At 30.9% G+C, this 16,941-nt stretch overlaps 1 long non-coding RNA gene across 1 annotated transcript; it reads right to left on the bottom strand.

The window, feature by feature from the left end:
• Positions 1–5,542: 5,542 nt before the first annotated feature.
• Positions 5,543–9,488, bottom strand: LOC132758297 (uncharacterized). Its single transcript, XR_009629559.1, has 3 exons — positions 9,203–9,488; positions 6,827–6,938; positions 5,543–5,780 (listed from the first exon to the last, which is right to left on the bottom strand). It is a non-coding gene; the product is annotated as an uncharacterized LOC132758297 (long non-coding RNA).
• Positions 9,489–16,941: the final 7,453 nt, after the last annotated feature.

The following is a 16,941-nucleotide window of genomic DNA, read 5'->3' as shown; positions in this document are numbered from 1 at the left end:
AGAAACATTAACATTGCTTTGCTGTATCAGTATCTGTTCAAATTCTTCTGAATTGATGTTTCCTGCTGTAACAAAGATCACGTGAAGGTCACATGAAGCTCGTTTTATATTTCTGTTTTTTATGTTTCTCTAGAGGAAAATACTCAGCTTGCTTTATGGTAATATATTTACTGATGGAATCTAACAAATAATAACAACAATTACACACGACAAGTTACTATGACAAACAAGGAAGCTGACACAAATCAGAATTATTAAATATTCAGCATAATTTCTATATCATAAAGAAAATATTGTAGATATTATATACTAACAAGAGCAATTTATATCAATATTTAATTATGGTACTACAACTCTTTTCTTTTATATACACCAATAAGTATGTATCTTAATTTTATATCTATAATAGCCTGGAAAACTAAAACACTTAAAATGTCTATTTATTAAAGATTGAGAATGGAAATGAACACCGTTGGAATTGCATTCATTAGACAAACGAATACAAAAACTAGAATTTATTGTAAAACGCGGTTAAATCAATGAACTGTTTCAAATATAAATCTTTTAATTTTAATGTTTGAAAAGAATCCTGCATAGATGGACATGACTAAAGAACATTGATACGACAGGACTAATTTTTTCAACATTTCAGATTATTCGCTTATTTTATTTCTGAGTATATCTATTTATTATCTTTTTATTGTTTCCTTTTCAAGAGTCCTAATTGATCTATTAAAATTTTTCAGTTTCTCTTTTTAGTTTTTCTTTTTAGTTGTTTTTTTCTAGTTTATTTTAACCTGAGGGGAGTTGTTACGAAGACAATAATATATGCAATAGTAGATATCCTCGATTCTTTCACTAAAATATTGTAAAATTTTAATTTATAGTGTTAAACATTGATTAAGACTATCTGTATATCATCAAAATAGATAACTGGTAATGAAGATAAATGTTTCTTCGTGGCAACTCTATAAACAAATATCTACATTGTCGTTTTACTGTAGATTTTCAGGAGCCATTTCCCAGAATGAGCAATTTAAATTTACCGATAACCACATCCTTGTTAAGTTGCCATTACGGTAGTTTTATGCTATGATGAATATCATTATAACAAAGGTCATTTGAAGGACGTCTGTCATTGCTTTTAAGCCTTACAATGTTGACAATAAACTAAAAATATAGTTTATGCGTACTGGGCAAGGAAATCACTGAAGAAATGAACGAACTTACTGTCTCTATTCCAACTATACGAAGATGGTAATAAAATAAATATAGCGTATATAGTTTTGTTGTTGTAGCACATTTTTATTTCTAAATTGACTGACAGAAACATTGCTCTACAAGTATTATGCGAGTTTAACTATAACAAAAGAAAAACTTTCTTTTCCAGCAGGAATCTTGGCAAGATAAGGCCTGATGCATAATTACCCCGGCTTGAAAGCAACATGTTATATTTTCTTACAGAAAGCAAATTACATTATTTATTATCCATTTAATGCAAACACTGTCGTTTCGGATTCACTTGTTGTATTTCAAAGTTTCATGAAATTGTTGTTTTTTTTTCTCATTATCAATAAATCAATAAATTGTGATCAGTCCTAGTCTCTCTTAAAGAGTAATAGTCATATGATTCTTTATCACATAAACCGCGACGACACAGGAGTGTAAATCAAAGTGCTGAAGGCACTGCAGTTGGGACGTATGAAGGATCAAATAACTATTTTTCTATTTCGGGGCAGATAATTCAATGAGTGAAGGGTGTTGCCGGTTGATAAATATAAACTGCACAATTCAGTAAATGAACAGTAGTTGATACAATTATTCTATGACACACATGTTCAAATATAATATTTAGGTTACATGTACGTGTAGGTCGATCATAAACCGTTATTGGCCTTTTTTGACAAGAGCAACAAGTGAAATTAGATCTACCAGAGGAAACTGCAAGCTTGACTATTTTAATACATGACATTATAAAGGGAGACAAAGCTATGAAAAAATAATCAATTGTGGTATATATCAAATTTTCTGTATCAGTATCAAGTAAACACTCAAATGGTCAATATTTTTTGCATCACATTATATGAATGTGACCATGTCATTAGAACTTATAATGGCCTTTGTTTACTGCAATTCTCGTGCTAATCTCTTTCACTGTAAAACGTTTATAAAGTTTCAATTCCTTCAATATTTTAATCCTCTCTCAGAACAGTATCATGAAATATATACGGAGATAATTCTAAAACTAAGTAATGTAGAATTTTGGTTATTTGACACAAGACTTCTGCTCACTAGTCTCTACAACTGAGTGTGATATCATTGAAAAGATTTACTCCAGACAACCATTATTTTAAAAGTTGTTGTACATGTATTTTAAGAGATGATAATTGTAAGATTAAGCTAGAAACTAGAACTCCGCGAGTCGGATGTGTCGCCTTGTGAACAATTTAGTTTAGGAGAAATGGCCAGGACAAAAATGAAATATGAAAAATAACAAAGGGCAATAACTAAAAAAATAATAAGTTCAGAGCAGCAGTTTCTGAACACTGCACTTCTTATCAATAAGATCTATCATACTATGATGGTTCAAGTCCATAACTTTCATACTTGAGGAGAAATGACCAGGACAAAAATAAAGAAAGAAAAGCAACAAAGGGCAATTAATCAAAAAATAAGAAATGCAGAGTACCAGTTCTTGTGCACTGCACTTCTTCTTAATGAGATCTATCATCCTATGAAGTTTCAAGTCCATAGCTTTTATACTTAAGGAGAAATGGCCCGGACAAAATTAAAGTATGAAAATAAACAAAGGGCAATAACTCAAAAAATAAGAAATGCAGAGTAACAGTTCTTGTGCACTGCACTTCTTCTTAATGAGACCTATCATCCTATGAAGTTTCAAGTCCATGGCTTTTATTCATTAGGAGAAATGGCCCGGACAAAAATAAAGTATGAAAATTAACAAAGGGCAATAACTCAAAAATTAGGAAGTACAGAGTACTGGTTCTTGTGCACTGCACTTCTTCTTAATGAGATCTATCATCCTATGAAGTATCAAGTCCATAGCTTTTTTAGTTGAAGAGAAATGGCCCGGACAAAATTAAAGTATGAAAATTAACAAAGGGCAATAACTCAAAAAATAAGAACTGCAGAGTACCGGTCCTTGTGCACTGCACTTCGGGTTATTAAAAGAAGCATGCATACCAAGTTTGAAGTCAATCAGACTTATAGTGACTGAGTTATGCTCCGGACAAGCTTTAGGGGACGCCGACAACGACACAGACGCCGCCGACAAAAGTAACCCCTATTATGTCACCTTTTCAAGGCGACACAAAAATTAGGGTTCTTTGAAAAAACACTTTCTTTCACTTGATTATTTTCGCTGTGTAAAAGTTTAATCAAATTTCATCAACTCTTTTCCAGTATTTCTCTGGACAAGCATAATTAAGTACATGTATAATAAAGGTAGATAATTAAATAAGAGGGCCATGATGGCTCTGAGGTTGCTCACCTGTATATACCCCCCCCCCCCCCTGCAGGGCCAGTTTTAACCCAAGGGCTTTTATTTGAACAAATTTGGAAGACATCCATAAGAAGATGATTCATGCTAAACATCAAAGCTCTAGTTTATTGGGTTTTTTTTTAAAGAAGATTTTTTAAGTTTTTACTAACACATACTGTTAAAAACAATGACAACCCTGGAGCAGGGTTTTTATTTTAACAATCTTTGTAAACACTCACTAGAAGATATTTCATGCTAAATATCTTAGCTCTAGCTCTTTTAGTTCCTTAAAAGAAGATTTTTTTAAGTTTTTACTATATGCATTTAAAGAAAATTAATGACCCCCTGGGGCAGGACCAATTTTGACCCCGGGCCTTTTATTTGAACAAACTTGGTAAACACTCATTAGATGATGTTTCATGCTTAATATCTTAGCTCTAGCTCTTTGGGTTCTTTAAAAGAAGATTTTATAAAGTTTTTACTATATGCACATAGGGAAAATCAATTCCCCTGGGGCGGGTCAAAATTGGTAGACACTCACTAAAGGATGTTTCAAGCCAAATATCTAAGCTCTAGCTCTTAGGGTTTTTTTAAAGATGATATTTAAAGTGTTTTTTCTTTCGGTTCCCATGGCAACCAGAGTTCAGCATGGAATTAAATTCTTTGCACAATTTTTAGAGGTGACAGCCAAAGGAACATTCTTGTGAAGTTTGGATGAAATTAGCGTAGTGGTTTATGAGGAAATGTCATTTAAAGTAAAAGTTTACGACCGGACGAAAAGGGATCACAAAAGCTTGACCTGTCACTTTGTGACAGGTGAGCTAAAAACTAAGGAATGGAGTTATGGTTCTTTGACACATTGGAAAATTCGAGTCGTTCAAGTTGATGTAGATTCAGTGATAGTTTGGAATAAGCATTTTTAACTTAAGGGATATAATTAAAACATGAAGCAAGGTAGAGTTATGTTTCTTGAACATTGCACTTCCTCTTAAAAGTCTCTATCACTTTGTGAAGTTTACATAAAATCCCTTCAATACATATCTAGTTATATTCATATTTCGGACAAGAGTGTGAAGGACAAATGTCTTCCTAAGTTCAGACTATGTTTTTTTTCCTTTATCAACTAAAATCTCAAAAACACCATTAAAAACATATTTTCCTCCCATGAGCAACCTTTTTCCCCAAAAGTACAAGTCTGTATGGAATGAACACAGATATTTATCCATAATATTACTTGAGTCCATACCGACAGATGGTTAAGACCGCAACTATATTCTCTCCCTTTCAGGAGCATAAATTATAATAACATGCTAAATCTCTGTATAGTTCTATATCAGATACCAGTATGATGAACCTTACTTTTGTACCATTTAAGTTATAGCAAAATTCAGCTTTCATTGACATACAGAAATGGGTCAGCCTTTAGTCCCCTCTTAATGAAAATATAAGGGGACTAATAACAACAATTTATTCTCATAGTTTCAATTCTCAGGTTTATTACTTATCATTACACCAGGCAAGCTAAGATACATGTTAAAACCACAGGCACTATATACCACATTTACCCATATACGCTCATAATACTATATATAAAGAATAAAGGTCCCTAACGAGAGAAAAATATCATGCAAAACAAACAAGAACTGTTCGGTAAATATACACCAGATCACTATTTTATCTTTGTGGTTGTCTCTAGGAATAATGTATCCTATCATAAACACTTTTTACTTCATCGAAATCCTACAAAATGCTTCAAAATACGAGCAAGTTTCCAAATTTCACTGAAATGTCATTGCATGTCGTTTTCGACGTCCAAGCGATGCATGTAAACAAAGGTGAATTCTGGTCAATTTCTACAAAATCAACAAATAACTGTTAAGATTTCGACAGACTTTCTTTAAGGCAACTTGTATACAGTCAAACTGCGATGTCTTTACTTCACAACTGTCCGACGATAACACTAACAAGCTAAAAAATTAAAAATAATTGACAGCTCCGTTCCAGAAAGTAACCATTTCCTACATTACCTACATTTATAAGGTAAAGTAATGATTGGTTAAGCGGAAAATCCGAGTTTTAACATTTTCCTTCAACACAATGTTCATGACTGGCCTTTACTATTGACAGGGGATTCAATTCAGACTAGCCCTCTAAAATACTCCAACTAGTCCAAAGTGTTAATGGTGCCTACACAGTTATGATCACTACATCTGGAAACTGGAGATTCCCACCGAGTGTGATGCTTATCTTCATTCGCTTGACAGTGACACATGTCCACCTTAAAAAAAAGCAATACAAATTATATGAAGTGCAATAATTTGCAAAAAAATGCTTATCTTATTTGTCTCTTCTTACATTTATAATGCAGAGCACTAGATTTGTGTGTCTGTCATACAAAATGACTTTCAATAATACTATTTAAATATATTTGAAATACAATTTCTTTAATAAATACTCATAGTAATACAAAATTCCTTTTTTGTGATATTTTTTTCTGACACATATGTGCAGACAGTACATTGTGTACACCGGTCTTACTGACCTGTGTGAAACCACTCTAAGCATGATGCCAAGAAAATTTTGGACTTGTGAGAGGCTGTAAATGACCCCAGATTGATCATAAGGTAACGTGTAACCAACGCTGAAAAGCATTTGACTATATCTCAATCCATTGAGAAGTGGCATCACTTTGAAATCAATTTTGATTGAAAAAATCGAGGCAAAATAGTGATTTTGGGCAATTTTGAAATGTCCCCTCGTTGCCATGGTAACAGAAAATTTAAGCCTGAGCATGTTGTTGCAAGGGCAATGGTCCAGTCAACATTTGTGCCAAGTTTGATTAGTGTTGAAGCAGTTTTTATAGTATTATAGCAATTTGAACTTGTAACGGGAGACTTTTCAATGAAAACAGCCATTTTTCACAAAATGCTCATGAAGTAATGGGTTAAGAAATTTTGCATCTTGATTGGGAAAAATATTTAGTACCATGTACAAAGTTGTTAATCCAACAAATTGTATATCATTCAAAGCATAAAAAATACATAAAAAATTGACAATGGAATGTGTTTTTGAACATCATCTGTCTGGTACCATATTGGATTGAAATGGAATGAAGAAAAATTGTCAGCTTTGATAACGGGAATTTTGACTTATGATTTTTTTCTAAACTTGGAAAAGAAAAAAAGCATATTTGGCATTATTTGCCACTGGGAATGGGTCTGTTAATCTGACCCGTGGTGACACTGGTAAAAATGCATGTTTTCATTAATTTTTTTTGGAAAACAGTTTGGTTTGTGAAATATACATTAAATATTATATAAGTACCTGTTGTTTGTAATAATCTTCTAGTCTTTCTTTAATTCTATACTGTACTTTTTTCTAGCTACATGTACCAGCCTTTCCAAGTGAATATTAAAGTAAATAATCTTTTATTTCCCTGAAAATATCAATTTAGAGATTTCATTTTCAAAATCATCTAATACTACTCTCTTAGTGTGTGTATATACAGAGACATATAAATACATTTTATGTATTTTAACGTCTCTGGTATATACAATGTATATATGTGTCTATACAATGTATATATATGTTTACACTATAATATGATTGTGTACAGCATGTAATGACATAATTAAAATTTGAAAAATTTATGATAATAAAATATTAATAATATTTCTTCATATTGCAATTTACTCCACAGTATTACCACTAAAATAGAAAATGTTCTATCATTTTATTATGATATCTATTTTTTACATGGAGATTTGTGAAAAAAATGTGAATATCAGTAGTGTCAAAAATTGTTAAATCATATAAAATGTCTAATTAACACTGATAAATTACTTCAACCATGTATTGAGAACAGGTATAGATCATTTCCAACAGTCTTGCTGTTGTGTTGACATTTTCGCGACATGGTTGTGTGTCTGCCTTGTAATCAAGAGGTCTGGGGTTCAAATCCCTTTATGTGCCTGAAGATTTTTCAGGTTAACAATTATCAAGGTGGCAGTGATTTTTTTTTCAACTTTCAAAACAACCTGTGGCTTTATAAATGGGAAACTAAAGCTTGATTAATCAGAAAAGAGGAAAAATTTCAACCACTGAAAATGGAATTTACCCATAAACTAAAAAAAAGTGTAATTCAATTTAAAGGGGTTCCATTGAGGTATTTTGTCATGATGGGACTGAAATATTTTTTCCAGATAAATGTACCATTTGATGAATGTTTAGAACACTAATCTTTGTACAAACCTTTAGATCATTTGTGCACTTCGTTTTTCCAGAATAATTATTCAAATTGTAAAAAGATGACCCAAAATGAAATGGCTAGACTATAAATAGATATATATAATAATTTATAAAGGTCAAAATAAAATTATTCTGAAATATTCAAGAATGTGCCCCATTTGGTAGAGACGTAACGGCCGTGACAAGACCAAAAAATTGTAGGCGTATATGCCGGTTTTCCTGTAAAGGCAGACATCTGTGTAATATCAATTTGTAAAATCTGTCGGTTTTGCAGTCTAAGTATCCCTGGACAACCAATATTCAATCAGTTAAGCTGTTTTTAGCCAATAATAAATGGAAGGGGAACTTATATTTTAAACTTATTTTAGCTATGGATGCATCTATTAACACTTATTCATTTTCAGGTTGGTACATTTTCAACAAGTCTTGATCTTTCTTAGAAATTCAATAAAAACAATATGACCCACTCGGGTTACTCTCAGGAATATTTTAACCTAAATTCAAACAGCAGGGTAATCACCATGGAAAATTTGTTAAAGATAAATCAGGGCCACTAAAAATTGTAGAAAACTTCACAATAGTCTATTCAACGATTTTCAAAAGTTTTTTCAAGATTTTAAAAAACTGACACTAAATCTTATAACATATGTACAGCACAATGCATTGGTATGACTACTGTTAATGTGTATAAAAAGGCAGTAAAAGGTGTCACTTCTTATTACGCTATTCGGGGTGCAAACTGATAAATGCACCCAATCTTTACAGCCATTTTACCTTCCCCACTTTATAATATTAGCAAATATAGAAACTTGTCTAGATCTGCCAGCTGGTATCGTATCAAAACAATTATTCTACAATCATCACATGAAAAAATTTGATAGCAATATAAGATTTTATTAATAAGGACCCCCATGTAAGGTCTGATAAATATTTAGTGGTACATCATATAAATAAATGTTTTAAATACACCTAGGACTGAGGTAAATGGTAAAACTCTTTAGCCAATACTTTATAAAAAATTAACTTGCTTAGAAAAAAAATTTTACCACTATTTTAAACAAGTGACTATTTTGACATAGTGAAAGTTGGACAATTTATATTGTGTTACTTAAAACAAACAGTTTCTTATTGTTTTTCTGAAAATATCTGACAATTAATCAAGTGTGGCATTTCTGCAACTGTAGAAGTTAATACAACATGTGACTTTATGCAATATAGTCAGGCATGACATCAGTGCCACAGAATTAAGAATGTGTTTGAATTTAGGTTGTTATTGAAAATTGGTTGTTCCGGGATATGATCGAAATGTCTTGGGTACGAAAGACTCGAGATCTCCAAATTACTTCGAAATTATTTACGAAAGTTTTAGTCCTCGGAAACAAATTGGCATCAATAAATAAACTTAATATTATTAGTCATCAAATTCATAACATATTTTGCTTTATAACATACCTTATGAGCTTAACAGGCTGATAATTATGCTCGTGAAGTAGGTCGAAAAATATACCGGAAGTTGTCGGATTCATTTAACCTAATTATCGGCTAATTCAGAGACGAATAGATTATCTACATCTCTGGCTAATTCTATTTCAATATCCACTTTGCAATTATAAACTACAAAATTTATCCGATAAATAATGTCTTTTTCAAAAATTCTGGAATATAATACAAAAAATGTGATGATAAGGCGGATGAGTAAGTTAAATATTGCAAGCCGTCAAGCACTATGACCCAATTAATTTACTATCCCATTCCACGGATTTATATAACAATAATATAAATCCGTGCCCATTCATAGAATTATGTGACCTTTCAAATTATATCCGCTACGTTTCAAATACCGTAATTCAAGCTCAATTGCACATTATTTTCAAAAAATAAATTTCTTGTCTGCACTTTTGTTCGCAATAAATCGGAGTTTTCAGAAATTCAGAGCACTATTTTTCACTCGCGGCGGTTATGCGTCGGTCATGGTCGGGTGATCACTATGAATTCAGCTTACTTTGATATGTTAGAATACAATATAGCATATAGAGTGGCGATGAAACGTCACAGCAGTGGGCGTTACCCTGTATGGTTGGAAATTTCGGGTTTGTTAGTGCACTAGTTGGGACTACGTCCCAACTAAAAAGCCATTTAACAATCAAAGCACAGAAGGCGCTTAATTTGTTTTGGTCTCAGAATGTCAGAAAGGTGAAGGTTGTGAGATAATAAACCAATGTGTGTAGAGCCACCAATGCTGTTTCTAGTAAATTGGCTATAAGACTTATTTCAACACTGATATTATTCAATACAATATTCATTTGGCTTACACAATTCAAAATAAATGTGTTGCCTTAACTGGGATTTGTATTCCAGACCTCTCGCTTCCTAAGCGAGCGTATAAACCCCTCCACCACGGTGAAGTTAGATGATAATAGCCTGAAGAAAACCACATTATTCAAAATCAGGGCTTGTAACCCTTATTTGTTCACGGTAAACGTTGTTTAACAAGGATGTAAATAATCATGGAGCTTAATATAAGCATGCATATCTATAAAGAATAACACAATATTAGTAATTTTCGACCAATTGGGAACTTTTTTTTCTGTCCAAGAAGGCGTGAAAATTAATGCGCCTGTCATTTGACAATCTTTACGCTGTGATCTCCCCTAAATTTATCGGCGTTAGTTTTTCATGTAAAGGGAAGTAACCGCTTCGAAAAGTTTGGACTACTTTCGGTATTTGCAAATGAGCACATCAGGGTCTGAAATTTCGCTACCATTATTTGTTTGGTCTGACGACCCAAACAAATAAAAACGATATTACACTAGTGTAATAACACTTCGACGTGACGTCATTTGTACTATATATAAACGTAGCGTTAAAGTGCGCTAATGTTAGCATTACACTGTAGGCGCGTCAATGAAAATGACTCGTTTTAACTATAAACCGTTCTCATTTCTGGTATGTGATAAAAAGAATATTATATATGTATAGGTTCAAAACTTAATTTATTGAACTCGCATAATATGATTTTATTCAACTCGTTCAGTAATTTTAGTATTAAACCTACACTCATAATACGTATTGCATGTTCGTGACGTTATAGGCAATGTAACAGTTCTAATGAACCCTTTTCTGTTCCAAAAACCTGATATTTTCTCAAAATTTAAAATGTCAAGAAACAATTCAACAAAGCAATTTTTATTTCAGATTTGAAACATTTTCGGTTTCCATTATTTTTCAGGATAACATGCCTTCTCGATAGTTTCTTTTAAATCATTTACCATATTAATATCTATATTTAGACTTAGAGTACTTACTTACTTATTTAAAGTATGGGTACAAATTTGAATCTTATAATTAAACGCTTTTTAATCAATAAAATAATTTTTGAAAGGAAACGTCCTTAAAAAAACCAACGTACAATCACAGTTGTGTTGAATTCTAACATTTATGACACACAAAATTTGTGCATGTTTATATTGATCATTTCATACATTTATTTTGACATTTTTTAAATTCCAAAACAAATCATTGTATGAGAAAATACATTGTAAACAATTGCATATAACTTAAATGTATTTTAGTGAATTATACTATAAAATAGATAAAAACAGAATCCCTAAAGAAAGCCTAACACGGCAAAATTGAAAATGTTGCAGGCTCGGTTTGATTGAGCTTGTTCATGGACGGTACTGGAAAGTGCAAGTTACCGTCCACGCCCCTTAGCACCGGCTTAAGCAGAATTCAACATTTAAACATGAAATGGTAAAATTTTGAATTTAGAAACATCCGCAGATGTGTTCATACGGCGGTTATCATGGAACCTTCAATGTGACACTTCCGTGCCATTCCATGAAAAGCGGCGTATGGTCCCCAAGTAATAAAAAGCGTGTGCCCTAAAAAACATATCTTCTCCATTTTTTACTGTCAGTAGTCAGTTGCCATTTCCTGGAGTTCTACAAATGCAACAAGAATCAATAAATATCGCTTAGCAATTTCAAAATTTCCCGATAATCACATCAATGTAAGCATACAATAACGACCTTTTAATGTTATCATACATTTCCAGAACAAATATTATTACTAGGAATGTCGTTTGAAGGACAGTTGCCATTGTCTTTAAGCGTTACAATGTTGATAATGAACTGAATATACAAAGTAGCGATTATTGATGAGTTTGTGTGTTTTAGCAACAACAAAACAATTTTCTGTTGTCTAACTATATAGAAATGTTTATAAAATAAATAGTGTATATATATTGTCAACGTGTGATGCATGATCAGTTTTTAATTGATCTTTTAATTTTCCAAATCGTTTTAAAATCTTGTGCGACAAAATAAAGTTGTTAGATGCATATAAACATTTTTGTAGTTAAATTCTAAAATTAAACCCACAAATTGAGAAACATAAATATATGTAACTTTAACTCAGCATGCATTCATTCCACTCTCACTGACAGTCAAACACTGCCTCACACGTATCATGCCAACATAGCAATAAACAAAAAATATTGGCAAGGCAGTACCATGTGAAAAATTACCTCGGCCTGAAAGCAACATGCAATATTATCTTACATTAAGCAGGTAACATTTCATGCTATGCATTTTATCAAAGATCCTGTATGTTGCAATTCAGGATGTTACAACACTTAAGTGATTTATATTTATCTATGTATATAATTATTCTTCTTCTAAAACAATTTTCAAACATCCAAGAATATATAAAATACGTTCTGCAAATGTTTAATCGCTTTATATGTAATCACTTAAATATATGCATTCATTTCTAATTACCTTCCTTTATTTCCATGAAATTTAAATTCGGTAATATCTTTACAAATAATGCTTAATGGAACTTACAATATTGACGAATCTTGAACATCACATTAATGATATAAAACCATGAAAGATTGTGTCACAGGATCTTTTAAAACTATTCGTTACTGATCACTTGTTATTTATTATATTTTCAATTCCAATTATTTTAATATAATTAAGTCAATATGAGGATAGGGTATTGTGCTTTTTGTTCGCAGTTATAGCAGTTTTATATATTTTTCTTCTGTTTTAAAAATCCGAAACTTTCTGATATGTCAAATGTTTGGAGGTAATTTTATAAGAAAAATCCTCGACTTCAGACATATAACAATTTTCTCACAACTTTGTTACACTCTTCTTAATTAATGGCAATATTGATAATTGAATAACTAGATATAAACTTATAGAGGGAATGTCTGAATATAAGGCTCTGTTAGATATCAATTATCGATCTAGATATGTTTATTATAGTTTCACATTTTACTTCCGGCTTTATGTGTGTATTTATTGTGAAGAAATAACTCAATAACTGAAACAAAAATATGTAAACGATCACAGTGTTTTTGCAATATTGTTATCGTTTTGGCGGCTTGCAGCTCAGCATTTGAACAGTTTATTCTTTGGTTGATTGATTGATTGATTGATTGATTGATTGAGGCTTAAAACACACAATAGTACAAGCTTCGATCTACAAATGTACATAAAATAAATTAATCGTTGCGTATGTTAAACATATGTTTTGGTAGATGCACTGGGAAAAAACTCATTGAAAAACAATTGTCTCTTATCAAGCTTTACAGAAATGGAAATAAAATAAATGTACATATAGAGCATATATTTATATTGCTGGAACACATTATCAGTTTTAAAATTATCTTAATATATATATATAGTTTTTAAAGGATTGCTCGACTGGGGAGAGTTACTACCTAATTGTGAATGATACATAAACGCATGTTTTGTTGCTAAAAATTAAGATAAAAAATAAATAACAAAAGGTATATGTAACTGAAAATTTGCATAAATTTATTATAATCTTACTAACAGTCAACTAAAATGCCAGCATAGCAATAACAAAATTTTGAATATTGATTTTCCAGCAGGATTCTTGGCAAGGTAACGCCTTGTGAAAAACTACTTTAGCCTGAAAGCAACATGCAATATTTTCTTGCATAAAACAGGTAACGTCATTATTAATTTCATGCAAGAACAATTTGTTTCAGTTATACGTGTTTTTTATCATATTTTTATTTCCTTATATTTCAATTTCAATATAATTCAATCAGTAAGTGAAAAGTTTATTGTTCATAGTGCCATCGTGCCCCCCCCCCTCCCCCCTCGTTTAGAAATTTGTTTGATTCTTCTGTAAGATAAGTTAACTGTAAAGCATTTTACCTAAATTTTGTAAATAAGTAGTGGAATAATTTTATTCTTACTTTTGTATGATCACTAACAAGTTTATCCCTGTCATCATTGGGCTGTTTAAGTATTTATACTGGTTTTTCTTTTGTTTCATAAACTATACAATTTTCTGAAATTTAAAAATATTTAAAAGCATTTTTTTTTCATAAGAAACAATTTTGATTTCAGATAAATTAAGCTTTATTACTTTCTCGATATAAGCGTCTAAATCATTAATCATACTTATATTATAATAAGTATTTTATATCTAGACCTTCAGTTAGGATATGCAGTGCTCAGTTAGACACTGATTATTGATCACGCTAAATTTACCATATCAGCACATTTTAGCTCGGGCTTTATGTCAATGTGATCAATCAAACATCTGTAAAATAAAGGACAAGAAACATTTCGTATCGCCTGTCTCCGATTTATTATTGTTATTAATATTTACAATTCAATTCAACAGTTTATTGCAAATAAAGCATTTAAAAACAATGCCTATATCACAAGACAATTTAACATTTCATGATATGGAGCACAGAGAGTACATAAAAATGTTTTCCGAAGAGACAATAATGTAATGTATAAAAATGAATACAAACACATTTTTAAACAATATTGCCACATCATTTAAAAAAACAAAACAGAAAAAAGAAATGCTATATATAATTACATATTGATATATTTTGTTATTGTAAAAATATCCATAAAACCGTACACAAAATTTGACAAGATTGTATTGGCATTCTCATAACTTGGTTTTATCTCTCAACATCAATCATTAATGTTATTTGCTTTTTTCTGTCTAACCTATGCTCGTGTAAAGTTGGCCTAGTGAAGAAATAAATCACACATAAATCAATCACTGAAACGAGAGAAAACGAAACAACAAATGTTAAACATCCCATAATACTCTGTTTGCTATCATTTGGAACCGTACAGCCAAACATTGGCAACAGTTTATTCTGCTTCATTTACGCAATTGAAGAAAATGAGGTTACAAGGAGAGGGTCATTTATAAATAATTAATTAAATTTTAAAAGAAATATAGCGCTCTTTGGTTTGTTGGTTGGTTTGTTGATTGATTTAATTGGTTGATTGTTTGGGGTTTCAAAATACAAAGTTGCATATATCTAAAATTAAATTATAAGATTACTGATGATAAAACACAATAACCCCATAACCTGCCATAAAGCATATTACTAGTAAGAGTAAAATTTATCCAGAAGAAACAAAAACAAAAAATGTATCTATTAAGAATACGTATTTGTTTGGTAAATTATACAAACAGTTAAATAAATGTAGTTATATATATTTTATAACAAGCGCTAGAATTGTAATTATTAGTTCTTAACAGGCTTGTTTTATTATAAATATAAAACTTATATACAAGTGAAAATGGCCAGAATATAAACACTTTAGTTAAATATTCTATTTCTTTGGCAAGAAATAGTTCGAATTCATGTAACTACATTAGTGTTTATGTAGCAATAAAGTTATATATTTTCAAGCCACTGACAATTTTCTTTTGCTCTTATCAGATATACAAATTAGAAATAGAATGTCAATTAATAATTAACATCAATTAAAAAGCTTAGAAAGAATACGCTTTACATGAATAACTGTTATTTTGATCTTGACGTTTTCTCTTTATTATTTGCGAAATATTTTCACTTTCTATCAGCAAATACCGCGATGAATTCTCTTTGATTCTCGCGCGTGGATGTTTTATTTGTCCTGTAGATATCTATGTATGTGTTCTGTTAAATAAGATGATCGATCAATCTCTACACAAAAGCAATACGGAACATGGGAAGTATCATTTATTTTATCATCAAATTTCTGGGAGAAAGGAAATCTTCAATCTTGTCTTAACAATCATGATATAGGGTCAGACAGAAATACAACTAGATGTAAATTATATAACTTTAAAAAATAGAAATGGTTCTTAATGTGCCTTAAAGCTTACAATTTTGCATGATAAATTTGAACTATTGACGTAAGGTATGACGTCATTTTACACACATCTCTATGTTCTATTTTTGAAAGTTTCACTTATGCAAATAAAAGGTACCAAAGTCTATGTTAAAACAACAACAACAATAATAATAATAATAATAATAAAGACTTTATTTAACGAGATAACTCATTTGAACAAACATATTAATCTTCCATGAGGCCCTCAACAAGGAACAATATAAATTTAACATATTCAAACTATTAAAATACATAAATGTAAAACCATACGGGAGATTATCAATTTGTATACTTGAACAATGTGTGATAAAACCTCAAGTATAAGGTTTTAAAATGGTTAACAGATGTAGCAGACTTAATATAATCAGGAAGGCCGTTCCAAATACAAGATCCAGAATAAACAAAAGACTTACGAAATTGTTCAGTATTTGGTCTAGGAGTATAAAAGTGAAAATCAGATGATGAACGCAAAATGCGAGTATGAACATCTGACGATAAAATGAAATTATTCAATAAATAGGAAGGCGCCTGATTATTCATTATTTTAAACATCATAATAGCTTTTTGAAAAACAACCCTCAAAACAATGACAAGATAAGAGACATGCCAGAACTATTTTTTTTTTTTTTTTGAAATTTTGTCAAATATTTTTTAGAATATTCAGCTGTAATAAAATAATTGCAAACTATCTATGTCGATACCTTATCCAGTAAATAATTCATTGCTTATTTTATCACTAAAATAGTTGATGTATACAAAGTGAACAGAAGTTACCAGACCGTTAGCTATGAAATTGATTACTTTGTTTCTATTGTTGAAGATTTCCAGAATTTTGTTTCAAATCTCCGACATCCTAATTGACCATATGAAGTCAAGGGAGTAATGAATCGGTCAAACTTCGATTACGGATTTTATTCATATTCCTTGATATTTTCAAAGATAATTCTAAATGTCTTAAAGATGTAAATCATTTGAAATGAATAAAACTTGTAATTACTTGATTGA

The sequence above is a fragment of the Ruditapes philippinarum genome, unplaced genomic scaffold, assembly GCF_026571515.1.
Source record: "Ruditapes philippinarum isolate M1 unplaced genomic scaffold, ASM2657151v2 ctg3677_1_1_1_1, whole genome shotgun sequence".
In the NCBI taxonomy this organism is placed as follows: Eukaryota; Metazoa; Mollusca; class Bivalvia; order Venerida; family Veneridae; genus Ruditapes; species Ruditapes philippinarum.
This window is presented reverse-complemented; position numbering and strand designations above follow the sequence as displayed.